Source organism: Scyliorhinus torazame, chromosome 2 (assembly GCF_047496885.1).
Source record: "Scyliorhinus torazame isolate Kashiwa2021f chromosome 2, sScyTor2.1, whole genome shotgun sequence".
NCBI lineage: Eukaryota > Metazoa > Chordata > Chondrichthyes > Carcharhiniformes > Scyliorhinidae > Scyliorhinus > Scyliorhinus torazame.
Window position 1 is genome coordinate 276271914 of NC_092708.1, and position 15277 is coordinate 276287190.

Below are 15277 nucleotides of genomic sequence, written 5' to 3' on the forward strand. Positions count from 1 at the left end.
GTGTGAGGGCAAATGGGGGAGTGTAGCGATGTGAAGGGGAATGGGGGGAGTGTAGATGTGTGAGGGCAAATGGGGGAGTGTAGAGTGATGAAGGGGAATGTGGGGTGTGAGTGTAGAGTGAGAAGGTAATGGGGGTGTAGAGGTGTTAAGGGGAATGGGGAGCATGAAAGGGAATGGGGGGGGGGGGAGTGTAGAGGTGTGAAGTGGAATGGGGAGCGTAGAATGTGAAGGGGAATGGGGGGGAATGTAGAGGTGTGAAGGGGAATGGGGAGTGTAGAATGTGAAGGGGAATGGGGAGTGTGGAGTGTGAAGGGAAATGGGGGGAGTGTAGAGGTGTGAAGGGGAATGGGGAGTGTAGAGTGTGAAGGGGAATGGAGTGTAGAGATGTGAAGGGGAATGGGGAGTGTATAGGTGTAAAGGGGAATGGGGAGTATAGTGGTGTGAAGGGGAATGGGGAGTGTAGAGGTGTGAAGGGGAATGGGGGAGTGTAGAGGGGTGAAGGGGAATGAAGGATGTGAACGGGAATGGGGAGTGTAGAGTGTGAAGGGGAATGGGGGGTGTAGAGGTGTGAAGGGGAACGGGGGGAGTGTAGAGGTGCGAGGGGGAATGGGGGGTGTAGAGGTGTGAAGGGGAATGGGGGTGTAGGTGTTAAATCCCAAGTTTCTTTACCCGTCTGTCTGGCCTCAATAAAAGTCGAGATGGATTTGCAGGTACAGCATTAGTTATTTTATTTAGCTTGCAAGCTTTCCTCAATTCTCAGGAGCACAAAGCACATCCTGCTTCGTAGACTTCTGGAATCAAGTGAGGCTGTAGAACAAAGGAGTCTGTACTGATACATTCAAATGGCATCAAGTTTCACATACACGATTCCCATATGTCATCCTATATCCCTCCTGACCTGTTGATATATTCTGATTGGCTCACTTCCAATCCCTTCCTCTGGCCCCTATTACCCAGCATCTTTTTCTCCTCCTTTGGTGGACACACCTCCTCCTTGCTTTGCCATGCGGTCTGAAATCCTTTGTCTGTGAACTCACCAGAATGAGACTGGCCTACCTCTACATTACAGTAACTAATATCTCTAAAGTAACTATTTTATATCACATTTGTCATTCCCTCCTATTATCATTCCATGATAACCGAACTATCCAATCCATAGCTACGGTTCCTCATCTAAAAAGATCCGTCGCTGCATTTCCAATTCCTGGCTTAGCCCCCCCTCATCTGCTGCACCCTCATGGATTTTAACAGTTAAGATTTTAGGGGCGTTGATCTGTTCCAGTGCACCCCGCATTCTACCCATCACATATTTAAGGATGGCTAGGCCCACAAAGATGCAGCCGACAGCCACCACTAAATACATGACCATATTTATTAGCCAGTCCTTCCAACCTCCAAATCCCCAGTTACCCCAAGGGGCAGGATCCTGCATTCCGTCCAGGTGATCCCGTATGTGATCCATAAATTTAGTGATGTTAGCGGTCAAGTCCTGAACACCCATGATACACTTGCCCTGCACTATGGCGCATACCCCACCCTCACGGGCCAGAAGAGAGTCAAGAGCATACCGGTTCTGCATTGCAAACAACCGTAGCTGAGACAATTCCTTGGTTATTGCCCAGAGGGCTCCCAAGGTTTCATTTCCCAAGATGGTAAGGCCACAAATAAAATAATGCCTATTGCTGACAGCCAAGGAACCCCCCACACCTCCCAGTGTCAAGACGCTCAGAATCCCCCACTCGGCTGAGTGGCCCCGGTTGGGTGCGGGAACCTGAGGTTTTTTCCAGTTCTCGCAAATTTCAGCCGAGACTGCCCGGCGTGCTAACTGATTATGCAGCATCCACGCCGAAGGGCAGGGGACTGTGGTAGGGACTAGAGTCCCAATAGCAATTTGGCGGGGAAATGGGGGTGACAAAACATTGGTCGCTGTGCCATTAAATAAAAAGTAGTATCCTTGCTCCGTGTGCAGGCTAGCATCACAATCAGTATATCGGTTGCGTAAGGATCCCCCAGTAGCCCAGTTTATCCAGCTTTGAAACGCTCATTCGGGCCGCCTAGCAATGCGGAAAGCCCTAGTCCCAACAGTGATATGAGAGACATTCGCCCAGCCACAAAGGAGCTGGAGGCCGGCGTTCAATGGAACGCAAGTGGTGTTGTAACAAACGCATTGGCCAGACGCCTGGGTGATATGGCACCTCCTGTCCGTACAAGTGGGGAACAGACATGTTATATTCGTTTCCACCTCTACCAGCAAACAGCCGTATCCTTCACTGCTGAAACAATTCTCGTACGACCGGGAATCCCTATTGGGAGTGAAGTGGCTAGGTATCTACACCCTCCACCGTTGCAGCCTATCATACTGTGAATGGGAATTATCCCGAGGAAGGGGAAGGCAAATAGCCGGTGGTGCTGAACCCGGATCGGAAGGAAGAGTGACTTGCTCGGGCAGTGGCTCGGAATGCTGACAATGAACCACCGTTTGGGGAGTGCCCCAAAGCGGTGAAACAGAAAATAACCTAGACACCGCTGCGGGGTTCGGGTAGCAGACAACCCGTCCGTGGCCATACAAGCGGTGGTAAATCTGGTAGAAGAGATTCATACTACCCAGGTTTTCCTCAGTTTGGCCTTTAACTAACTTAAGTGTATCTCCCGGTAACCTACGTTCGAGCTGTACTTCCCTTCTCACACGCCCCGTCCTCTCTCTAGCCCCTCTCTCTTTCTCATAGCCTCTTCCTACGCTCTCCTGACGGCCTGATGTTACCTTTATTGCACCAATCTTAACACATCCAAAATCAAATTTACATGTATTCCAAAAACAAGGCAATGTCCATATAATGTTCCCTTCCCATCGCCGGGACCGGTGCAATTGCTTCATGAGTCCTGCATTCTCCTTAACTTTGACGATCTTCCATGAGTCGATACCATATCCTCGTATATGGGGGCAGCGAAGAACATCATCTTTGCATAGGTGATGTATCCTTGTAGATTGGTTGGGGTTACAAATGTAGTTAATATTCCCCTTTTCCATGTCCGTCGCCAATAACACTCCAAACGAAGTGAGGCCAAATATCACACAGACGGTGCGTAGCCACCCCATCATGCTCCACACCTGTAAAATAGCACTGGAGAAGGGAGGCAGGTTAGTATCCAACCTTTTACAGTAGTGGAGATGGACTCAATTTACAGTGATGAAGGTGGGCCTAAGCACTTCGCCCCTCCACTTTAACTGCTGTGTGGGTGGTAAGGAGAACTTGGAAGGGCCCGTCCCATCGCGGCTCCGACCCCTTCCTCGTCCAATTTTTGACCATGACATAACTGCCGGGCTGGACTGAAAGTGAGCTAGGTACTGGGGGCGATGGCTGGTGAGCCACGCGGACCTGGCCATGGAGCTCCTTGAGCACCTGCGTGAGGGCTAGAACATAGGTGGTCATCTCTTCAGTCATCTGATGAAACTGAACCAGTCTGGGAACCTGCAGGCTCCAGGGAGTTCTAAGAGGCCTGCCATAAAGAATCTCGGCAGGAGAGAGCCGGGCTGGTCCCGCAGGTGTAACCCGCAGCTGGAAGAGGGCAACGGGGAGCAACTTAAGCCATGTCAGTCCCGTGTCTGCTCTTAATTTAGCCAATTTAGTTTTGAGGGTCTGATTGTGTCTCTCAACCAACCCGGCCGCCTGCGGTCTGTAAGCACAGTGTAACTGCTGGCGTATGCCCAACTGGGAGCAAAACTCCTTGTTAATTTGTCCAATAAAATGAGGCCCATTATCAGAACTTAACTGAGCTGGTATACCGTACCGGGGAATGATTTCCCGCATCAAGGCTTTAACCACAGTAGCAGCTTTATTATCGATAGTCGGATACGCCTCGGCCCATCTGCTGAACACATCCACAATGACCAAAACATATTTATAACGTTGACACCTTTCCAACTCAATGTAATCCATTTGGAGCGTCTCAAAGGGACCACTGGGCAATGGGGTTTGCCCCAACCCACAAGGGATACCTTTTCCGGTGTTATATTGCTGACAAATCAACCACCGATTACTGATACTCTGGGCCAACCCCTGCATTTTAGGGTGCCACCAAGTGTCCAGCAACAAATCACTAGTCCCTCGAGCCCCACAATGAGTTGCAAAGTGTACACATTCGATGACCCATAAAGCCAGTACATAAGACATACAAGTCTGATGTGCTGGCGTGGTCCATAAAGAGGAAACAGAATCATATGTACAACCTAACCGTTTCCACATTTGTTTATCACTCTCAGGAGCGTCCTCCTGTAACCTTATGACGTCTTGGATGGTTGGCATTGACTTGTCAGAAGCAGACATATTTATAGTAGATCGTTTAGTCTGACTTAACATTTTAGGCACCATCACTTGCTGAATTTGCGCGGCTGTCCGCGCTGCACAATCTGCTCGTTCATTACCAACGTCAACTGGGGTCTTACCATTTGTGTGGGCAGCGCATTTAATAATGGAAATCTGCGCGGGCATAAGGAGGGCCTGTAGTAGGTCATTAACTAAACCCGGTGGGATATTTCCGTGCCTGCCGAGGTAAGGAATCCCCTATTCTTCCAGAGTTGTCCGAAGTCATGAACTACCCCGAAAGCATATTGGGAGTCAGTGTAAATATTTACCCGACGATCTACCCCAAGTATACATGCACGGGTGAGGGCAAAAAGTTCGGCTTGTTGAGCTGAATAAGGGGTCTGGAAAGCTGCCGCTTCTAGAATCAGACCATCCTGATCTATGATTGCATAACCGGACAGTCTCCGGCCAGTGGGGCTTACTAATGCACTGCCATCAACATGTCAGGTTGTTCTAACGGAATATCACTCAGATCGTCCCTTATTGTGGTAGTTTCCTGAATCAAGGCTAAACAGTCGTGACCAGGTGCGTCCTCATGGACAGGGGGACCGCTAAGAAAACAGGCTGGATTGATAGTGGTACAATATTTAATTGTCAGACGTGGAATGTTCAAAAGGTATATCTCATACCTATTCTGACGAGCTGCGGTAAGATGCTGAGTCTGCAGTTGCCCCAATAGTGCGATTACCGAGTGGGAGCTATACACCGTAATATCCTGTTGGAGAGTGATATTGGCAGCAACCTGCAAACTATTGTATATCGCTGCCAAGATCTGGGTGCAAACAGGGTGGCCCAACGCCACTGGGTCGAGTTTGGAAGAGTAATATGCTACTGGTGCTTGTCCCCATGTTGCTGGGTGAGTACCGCTGTTGAACATCCTTCCAGAACAGTACAGTATATCTGGAATGGTCGGTCGTACAAGGGCCTCCCGAGGGCCGGTGCTTGTAACAAGGCCTGCTTCAGGCAACGGAAGGCCTCGAGTGCCTCGGTGGTGAGAGTAAAGTTCCCCTCTTCACTAGTGTAAGGCGTCAGCAGCTTTGTATAGACAGCGATGTTTGGTATCCACTGCCGACAATAATTCACCATACCCAGCCAATGACGAACCTCCTTGGCTATTGTAGGGGCGGGGAATTGGCATATTGGTTCAATCCTACTGGGTTCGAGACTTCTTTCTGTGGCTGTAAGTAAAACTCCTAAGAACTTAACCTTTCTCTGAGCCACCAAGACATTTGCTTGTGAGACAACATAACCCAACGAGGATAGGTGGTTCAATAATTGGATCGGAGGTGTGAAGGGGATTGGGGAGTGTAGCGATGTGAAGGGGAATGGGGGTAGTGTAGAATGGGAAGGGGAATGGGGAGAGTGTAGAGTGTGAAGGGGAATGGGGGTAGTGTAGAATGTGAAGGGGAATTGGTTAGTGTAGAGTGTGAAGGGGATTGGGGGGGGGTGTCGTGGTGGAAGGGGAATGGGGAGTGTAGAGGTGTGAAGGGGAATGGGAGTGTTGATGTGTGAAGGGGAATGAGGAGTGTAGTGCTCTGAAGGGGAATGGGGAGTGTAGCGGTGGAAGGGGAATGGGGAGTGTAGAGGTGGGTAGGGGAATGGGAGTGTAGAGGTGTGAAGGGGAATGGGGAGTGTAGAGGTGTGAAGGGGAATGGGGGGAGTGTGGAGGTGTGAAGGGGAATGGGTTGTGTCGAGGTGTGAAGGGGAATGGGAGTGTAGCGGTGTGAAGGGGAATGTTGGGAGTGTAGAGTTGTGAAGGGGAATGGGGGGAGTGCAGAGGTGTGATGGGGAATGGGTTGTGTCGAGGTGTGAAAGGGAATGGGAGTGTAGCGGTGTGAAGGGGAATGAGGGGAGTGTAGAGGTGTGAAGGGGAATGGGGGAGTGTAGAGGTGTGAGGGGGGATAGGGGAGTGTAGCGGTGTGAAGGGGAATGGGAAAGGAGAGTGTAGAATGTGAAGGGGGATGGGCTGAGTGCAGACGTGTGAAGGGGAATGGCGGGAGTGTAGAATGTGATGGGGAATCGGGACAGTGTAGAGTGTGAAGGGGAATGGATGAGTGGAGCGGTGTGAAGGGGAATGGGGAGTGTAGAATGTCAAGGGGATTGGGGGAAGTGTAGACTGAAGGGGATTGAGGGGGATGTAGAGTGTGAAGTGGAATGGGTGTGTAGCGGTGTGAAGGGGAACGGGAATGTAACGGTGTGAAGGGGAATGAGGAGAGTGTAGAGGTGTGAAGGGGAATGGGGGGAGTGTGGAGGAGTGAGGGGGAATGGGGGGTGTGCAGAGGTGTGAAGGGAAATGGGAGTGTAGCGGTGTGAAGGGAAATGGGAGTGTAGCGGTGTGAATGGAATGGGAGTGTAGCGGTGTGAAGGGGAATGGGAATGTAGCAGTGTGAAGGGGAATGGGGAGTGTAGAAGTGTGAAGAGGAATGGGGGGAGGGAATGTAGAGGTGTGAGGGGGAATGGGAGTGTAGCAGTGTGAAGGTGAATGGGGAGTGTAGAGGTGTGAAGGGGAATGAGGAGTGTGGAGGTGTGAAAGGGGAATGGGGAGTGGAGTTTGAAGGGGAATGGGGAGTGTAGAGGTGTGAAGGGGAATGGGGAGTGTATAGTGTGATGGGGAATGGGGGGAGTGTAGAGAGTGAAGGGGAATGGGGAGTGTAGAGTGTGAAGAGGAATGGGGAGTGGAGTGTGAAGGGGAATGGGGAGTGTAGAGCTCTGAAGGTGAATCATAGATTATCATAGAATTTACAGTGCAGAAGGAGGCCATTCGGCCCATCGAGTCTACACCGGCTCTTGGAAAGAGCACCCTACCCAAGGTCAACACCTCCACCCTATCCCCATAACCCAGTAACCCCACCCAACACTAAGAGCAATTTTGGACAATAAGGGCAATTTATCATGGCCAATCCACCTAACCTGCACATCCTCGGACTGTGGGAGGAAACCGGAGCACCCGGAGGAATCCCACGCACACACGGGGGAGGATGTGCAGACAGTGACCCAAGCGGGAATCGAACCTGGGACCCTGGAGCTGTGAAGCAATTGTGCTATCCACAATGCTACCGTGCTGCCCCACGGAATGGGGAATGAGCGGTGTGAAGGGGAATGGGGAGTGTAGAGGTGTGAAGGGGAATGGTGGAGGAGTGTAGAGGTGTGAAGGGGAATGGGAGTGTAGAGGTGTGAAGGAGAATGGGAGTGTAGCGGTGTGAAGGGGAATGGGAGTGCAGCGGTGTGAAGGGGAATGGGGGGAGAGTAGAGGTGTGAAGGGGAATGGGAGTGTAGCGGAGTGAAGGGGAATGGGGGGAGTGTATAGGTGTGAAGGGGAATGGCGGTAGTGTAGAGGTGTGAAGGGCAATGTGGAGTGTCGAATGTGAAGGGGAATGGGGGGAGTATAGAGTGTGAAGGAGAATGGGGGGAGTGTCGAGGTGTGAATGGGAATGGGGAGTGCAGTGTGTGAAGCGGAATGGCGGGAGCGTAGAGGTGTGAAGGGGAATGGGGGTCGAGAAGAGTGTGAAGGGGAATGGGAATGGGGAGTGTAGATGTGTGAAGGGGAGTGAGAATGGGCAGTGTAGAATGTGAAGGGGGATGCGGGGAGTGTAGACGTGTGAAGGAGACTGGGGGAGTGTAGAATGTGAAGGAGAATGGGGGGAGTGTAGAGGTGTGAGGGGGAATGGGAGTGTAGCAGTGTGTAGGTGAATCGGGAGTGTAGAGGTGTGAAGGGGAATGGGGAGTGTAGAGGTGTGAAGGGGAATGGGGAGTGTAGAGTTTGAAGGGGAATGGAGAGTGTATTGGTGTGAAGGGGAATGGGGAGTGTATAGTGTGATGGGGAATGGGGGAGTGTAGAGTGTGAAGGGGAATGGGGAGTGTAGAATGTGAAGGGGAATGGGCGGAGTGTGGAGGTGTGAAGGGGATTGGGGAGTGTAGCGATGTGAAGGGGAATGGGGGTAGTGTAGAATTTGAAGGGGAATGGGTTAGTGTAGAGTGTGAAGGGGATTGGGGGGAGTGTAGCGATGGAAGGGGAATGGGGAGTGTAGAGGTGTGAAGGGGAATGGGTTGTGTCGAGGTGTGAAGGGGAATGGGAGTGTAGCGGTGTGAAGGGGAATGTTGGGAGTGTAGAGGTGTGAAGGGGAATGGGGAGTGCAGAGGTTGAAGGGGAATGGGGGAGTGTAGAGGAGTGAGGGGGAATGGGGAGTGTACAGTGTGATGGGGAATGGGGGAGTGTAGAGCTGTGAAGTGGAATGGGGAGTGCAGAGGTGTGAAGGGGAATGGTGGGAGTGTAGAGTGTGAAGGGAAATGGGGAGTGCAGAGGTGTGAAGGGGAATGGTGGGAGTGTAGAGGTGTGAGGGGGAATGGGAGTGTAGCAGTGTGTAGGTGAATCGTGAGTGTAGAGGTGTGAAGGGGATTGGGGAGTGTAGAGGTGTGAAGGGGAATGGGGAGTGTAGAGGTTGAAGGGGAATGGAGAGTGTAGAGGTGTGAAGGGGAATGGGGAGTGTATAGTGTGATGGGGAATGGGCGAGTGTAGAGGTGTGAAGGGGAAGGGGGAGTGTGGAATGTGAAGGGGAATGTTGGCAGTGTAGAGGTGTGATGGGGAATGGGGGGAGTGTAGAGGTGTGAGGGGGAATGGGGAGTGTGAAGTGGAATGGGGAGTGTAGCGGAGTGAACGGGAATGGGGAGAGTGTAGTGTGTGAAGGGGAATGGGGGGAGTGTAGAGTGTGAAGGGGAATTGGTTAGTGTAGAGTGTGAAGGGGATTGGGAGGGAGTGTAGCAGTGGAAGGGGAATGGGGAGTGTAGAGGTGTGAAGGGGAATGGGAGTGTAGAGGTGTGAAGGGGAATGGGGAGTGTAGAGCTGTGAAGGGGAATGGGGGGAGTGTGGAGGTGTGAAGGGGAATGGGGGAGTGTAGCAGTGGAAGGGGAATGGGTTATGTCGAGGTGTGAAGGGGAATGGGAGTGTAGCGGTGTGAAGGGGAATGTTGGGAGTGTAGAGTTGTGAAGGGGAATGGGGGGAGTGCAGAGGTGTGATGGGGAATGGGTTGTGTCGAGGTGTGAAGGGGAATGGGAGTGTAGCGGTGTGAAGGGGAATGAGGGGAGTGTAGAGGTGTGAAGAGGAATAGGGGAGTGTAGAGGTGTGAGGGGGAATGGGGGAGTGTAGCGGTGTGAAGGGGAATGGGAAAGGAGAGTGCAGAATATGAAGGGGGATGGGGTGAGTGCAGACGTGTGAAGGGGAATGGCGGGAGTGTAGAATGTGAAGGGGAATCGGGAGAGTGTAGAGTGTGAAGGGGAATGGGGGAGTGGAGCGGTGTGAAGGGGAATGGGGAGTGTAGAAGGGGATTGGGGGAAGTGTAGACTGAAGGGGATTGAGGGGGATGTAGAGTGTGAAGTGGAATGGGTGTGTAGCGGTGTGAAGGGGAACGGGAATGTAACGGTGTGAAGGGGAATGAGGAGAGTGTAGAGGTGTGAAGGGGAATGGGGGGAGTGTGGAGGAGTGAGGGGGAATGGGGGGTGTGTAGAGGTGTGAAGGGAAATGGGAGTGTAGCGGTGTGAAGGGAAATGGGAGTGTAGCGGTGTGAAGGGAATGGGAGTGTAGCGGTGTGAAGGGGAATGGGAATGTAGCAGTGTGAAGGGGAATGGGGAGTGTAGTAGTATGAAGAGGAATGGGGTGGGGAATGTCGAGGTGTGAGGGGGAATGGGAGTGTAGCAGTGTGAAGGTGAATGGGGAGTGTAGAGGTGTGAAGGGGAATGCGGAGTGTGGAGGTGTGAAAGGGGAATGGGGAGTGGAGTTTGAAGGGGAATGGGGAGTTTAGAGGTGTGAAGGGGAATGGGGAGTGTATAGTGTGATGGGGAATGGGGGGAGTGTAGAGAGTGAAGGGGAATGTGGAGTGTGACGGGAAATGGGGAGTGTAGAGCTCTGAAGGTGAATCATAGATTATCATAGAATTTACAGTGCAGAAGGAGGCCATTCGGCCCATCGAGTCTACACCGGCTCTTGGAAAGAGCACCCTACCCAAGGTCAACACCTCCACCCTATCCCCATAACCCAGTAACCCCACCCAACACTAAGAGCAATTTTGGACAATAAGGGCAATTTATCATGGCCAATCCACCTAATCTGCACATCCTCGGACTGTGGGAGGAAACCGGAGCACCCGGAGGAAACCGACGCACACACGGGGGAGGATGTGCAGACAGTGACCCAAGCGGGAATCGAACCTGGGACCCTGGAGCTGTGAAGCAATTGTGCTATCCACAATGCTACCGTGCTGCCCCACGGAATGGGGAATGAGCGGTGTGAAGGGGAATGGGGAGTGTAGAGGTGTGAAGGGGAATGGTGGAGGAGTGTAGAGGTGTGAAGGGGAATGGGAGTGTAGCGGTGTGAAGGGGAATGGGAGTGTAGCGGTGTGAAGGGGAATGGGGGGAGTGTAGAGGTGTGAAGGGGAATGGGAGTGTAGCGGTGTGAAGGGGATTGGGGGGTGTGTAGCGGTGTGAAGGGGAATGGGGAGTGTAGCAGTGTGAAGGGGAATGGGAGTGTCGCGGTGTGAAGGGGAATTGGGGGAGTGTAGAGGTGTGAAGGGGAATGGGAGTGTTGCGGTGTGAAGGGGATTGGGGGGAGTGTAGCGGTGTGAAGGGGAATGGGGAGTGTAGCAGTGTGAAGGGGATTGGGAGTGTAGAGGTGTGAAGAGGAATGGGAGTGTAGCGGTGTGAAGGGGATTGGGGGGAGTGTAGCGGTGTGAAGGGGAATGGGGAGTGCAGAGGTGTCAACGGGAATGTTCGGAGGGTAGAGGTGTGAAGGGGAATGGGGGGAGTGTAGAGGTGTGAGGGGGAATGGGGAGTGTCCAGGTGTGAATGGGAATGGGAGTGTAGCGGTGGGACAGGGAATGGGGGAGTGTAGAGGTGTGAAGGGCAATGGGGGAATGTAGCGGTGTGAATGGGAATGTGAATTGGGACTTTAGAATGTGAAGGGGGATAGGGTGAGTGTGGAAGTGTGAAGGGGAATGGCGGTAGTGTAGAGGTGTGAAGGGCAATGTGGAGTGTCGAATGTGAAGGGGAATGGGGGGAGTATAGAGTGTGAAGGAGAATGGGGGGAGTGTCGAGGTGTGAAGGGGAATGGGGAGTGCAGAGTGTGAAGGGGAATGGTGGGAGCATAGAGGTGTGAAGGGGAATGGGGGTAGAGTAGAGTGTGAAGGGGAATGGGAATGGGGAGTGTAGATGTGTGAAGGGGAATGAGAATGGGGAGTGCAGAATGTGAAGGGGGATGCGGGGAGTGTAGACGTGTGAAGGAGAATGGGGGGAGTGTAGAGGTGTGAAGGGGAATGGGGAGTGTAGAGTTTGAAGGGGAATGGAGAGTGTATTGGTGTGAAGGGGAATGGGGAGTGTATTGGTGTGAAGGGGAATGAGGAGTGTATAGTGTGATGGGGAATGGGGGAGTGTAGAGCTGTGAAGGGGAATGGGGAGTGTGAAGTGTGAAGGGGAATGGGGAGTGTAGAATGTGAAGGGGAATGGGGAGTGTAGAGCTGTGAAGGGGAATGGGCGGAGTGTGGAGGTGTGAAGGGGATTGGGGAGTGTAGCGATGTGAAGGGGAATGGGGAGTGTAGAGGTGTGAAGGGGAATGGGAGTGTAGAGGTGTGAAGGGGAATGGGTGTAGTGTAGAATGTGAAGGGGAATGGGGAGAGTGTAGAGTGTGAAGGGGAATGGGAGTGTAGAGGTGTGAAGGGGAATGGGGGGACTGTAGAGGAGTGAAGGGGAATGGGTTGTGTCGAGGTGTGAAGGGGAATGGGAGTGTAGCGGTGTGAAGGGGAATGTTGGGAGTGTAGAGTTGTGAAGGGAATAGGGGGAGTGCAGAGGTGTCAAGGGGAATTTTCGGAGGGTAGAGGTGTGAAGGGGAATGGGGGAGTGTAGAGGAGTGAGGGGGAATGGGGAGTGTATAGTGTGATGGGGAATGGGGGAGTGGAGAGCTGTGAAGTGGAATGGGGAGTGCAGAGGTGTGAAGGGGAATGGTGGGAGTGTAGATTGTGAAGGGGAATGGGGAGTGCAGAGGTGTGAAGGGGAATGGTGGGAGTGTAGAGGTGTGAGTGGGAATGGGAGTGTAGCAGTGTGTAGGTGAATCGGGAGTGTAGAGGTGTGAAGGGGAATGGGGAGTGTAGAGATGTGAAGGGGAATGGGGAGTGCAGAGGTTGAAGGGGAATGGAGAGTGTAGAGGTGTGAAGGGGAATGGGGAGTGTATAGTGTGATGGGGAATGGGGGAGTGTAGAGCTGTGAAGTGGAATGGGGAGTGCAGAGGTGTGAAGGGGAATGGTGGGAGTGTAGAGTGTGAAGGAGAATGGGGAGCGTAGAATGTGAAGGGGAATGGGGGGAGTGTAGAGTGTGATGGGGAATGGGCGGAGTGTGGAGGTGTGAAGGGGATTGGGGAGTGTAGCAATGTGAAGGGTAATGTGGGTAGTGTAGAATGTGAAAGGGAATGGGGAGAGTGTAGAGTGTGAAGGGGAATGGGTGTAGTGTAGAATGTGAAGGGGAATGGGTAGTGTAGAGGTGTGAAGGGGAAAGGGAGTGTAGATGTGTGAAGGGGAATGGGGAGTGTAGAGCTGTGAAGGGGAATGGGGGGAGTGTAGAGGTGTGAAGGGGAATGGGTTGTGTCGAGGTGTGAAGGGGAATGGGAGTGTAGCGGTGTGAAGGGGAATGTTGGGAGTGTAGAGTTGTGAAGGGGAATAGGGGGAGTGCAGAGGTGTCAAGGGGAATGTTCGGAGGGTGAGGTGTGAAGGGGAATGGGGGAGTGTGGATGTGTGAGTGGGAATGGGGAGTGTCCAGGTGTGAAGGGGAATGGGGGGAGTGTCGAGGTGTGAAGGGGAATGGGAGTGTAGCGGTGTGAAAGGGAATGGGGGAGTGTAGAGGTGTGAAGGGGAATGGGGGGAGTGTCGAGGTGTGAAGGGGAATGGGGGAGTGTAGAGGTGTGAAGGGGAATGGGGGGAGTGTCGAGGTGTGAAGGGGAATGGGAGTGTAGCGGTGTGAAAGGGAATGGGGGAGTGTAGAGGTGTGAAGGGCAATGGGGGAGTGTAGCGGTGTGAAGGGGAATGTGAATGGGGACTTTAGAATGTGAAGGGGGATGGGGTGAGTGTAGACGTGTGAAGGGGAATGGCGGTAGTGTAGAGGTGTGAAGTGGAATGTGGAGTGTCGAATGTGAAGGGGAATGGGGGGAGTATAGAGTGTGAAGGAGAATGGGGGGAGTGTAGAGGTGTGAAGGGGAATGGGGAGTGCAGAGTGTGAAGGGGAATGGTGGGAGCATAGAGGTGTGAAGGGAAATGGGGGTAGAGTAGAGTGTGAAGGGGAATGGGAATGGGGAGTGTAGACGTGTGAAGGGGACTGGGAGAGTGTAGAATGTGAAGGGGAATGGGGGAGAGTGTAGAGGTGTGAGGCGTAATGGGAGTGTAGCAGTGTGAAGGTGAATCGGGAGTGCAGAGGTGTGAAGGGGAATGGGGAGTGTAGAGTTTGAAGGGGAATGGGGAGTGTAGAGGTGTGAAGGGGAATGGGGAGTGTAGAGGTATGAAGGGGAATGGGGAGTGTATAGTGTGATGGGGAATGGGGAGTGCAGAGGTGTGAAGGGGAATGGTGGGAGTGTAGAGTGTGAAGGGGAATGGGGGGTGTAGAGCTGTGAAGTGGAATGGGGAGTGCAGAGGCGTGAAGGGGAATTGTCGGAGTGTAGAGTGTGAAGAGGAATGGGGAGTGTGACGTGTGACGGGGAATGGGGAGTGTGAAGGGGAATGGGGAGTGTAGAGCTCTGAAGGGGAATCATAGATTATCATAGAATTTACAGTGCAGAAGGAGGCCATTCGGCCCTTCGAGTCTACACCGGCTCTTGGAAAGAGCACCCTACCCAAGGTCAAGGTCAACACCTCCACCCTAACCCCATAACCCAGTAACCCCACCCAACACTAAGAGCAATTTTGGACAATAAGGGCAATTTATCATGGCCAATCCACCTAACCCGCACATCCTTGGACTGTGGGAGGAAACCAGAGCACCCGGAGGAAACCCACGCACACACGTGGGAGGATGTGTAGACAGTGACCCAAGCGGGAATCGAGCCTGGGACCCTGAAGCTGTGAAGCAATTGTGCTATCCACAATGCTACCGTGCTGCCCCACGGAATGGGGAATGTAGTGGTGTGAAGGGGAATGGGGAGTGTAGAGGTGTGAAGGGGAATGGTGGGGGACTGTAGAGGTGTGAAGGGGAATGGGGGAGTGTAGAGGTGTGATGGGGAGTGTAGAATGTGAAGGGGAATGGGGAGAGTGTAGAGTGTGAAGGGGAATGGGGAGAGTGTAGAGTGTGAAGGGGAATGGGGGGAGTGTAGAGTTTGAAGGGGAATGGGGAGTGTAGAGGTGTGAAGGGGAATGCGGAGTGTGGAGGTGTGAAAGGGGAATGGGGAGTGGAGTTTGAAGGGGAATGGGGAGTGTGGAGCTCTGAAGGTGAATCATAGATTATCATTGAATTTACAGTGCAGAAGGAGGCCATTCGGCCCATCGAGTCTACACCGGCTCTTGGAAAGAGCACCCTACCCAAGGTCAACACCTCCACCCTATCCCCATAACCCAGTAACCCCACCCAACACTAAGAGCAATTTTGGACAATAAGGGCAATTTATCATGGCCAATCCACCTAACCTGCACATCCTCGGACTGTGGGAGGAAACCGGAGCACCCGGAGGAAACCGACGCACACACGGGGGAGGATGTGCAGACAGTGACCCAAGCGGGAATCGAACCTGGGACCCTGGAGCTGTGAAGCAATTGTGCTATCCACAATGCTACCGTGCTGCCCCACGGAATGGGGAATGAGCGGTGTGAAGGGGAATGGGGAGTGTAGAGGTGTGAAGGGGAATGGTGGAGGAGTGTAGAGGTGTGAAGGGGAATGGGAGTGTAGCGGTGTGAAGG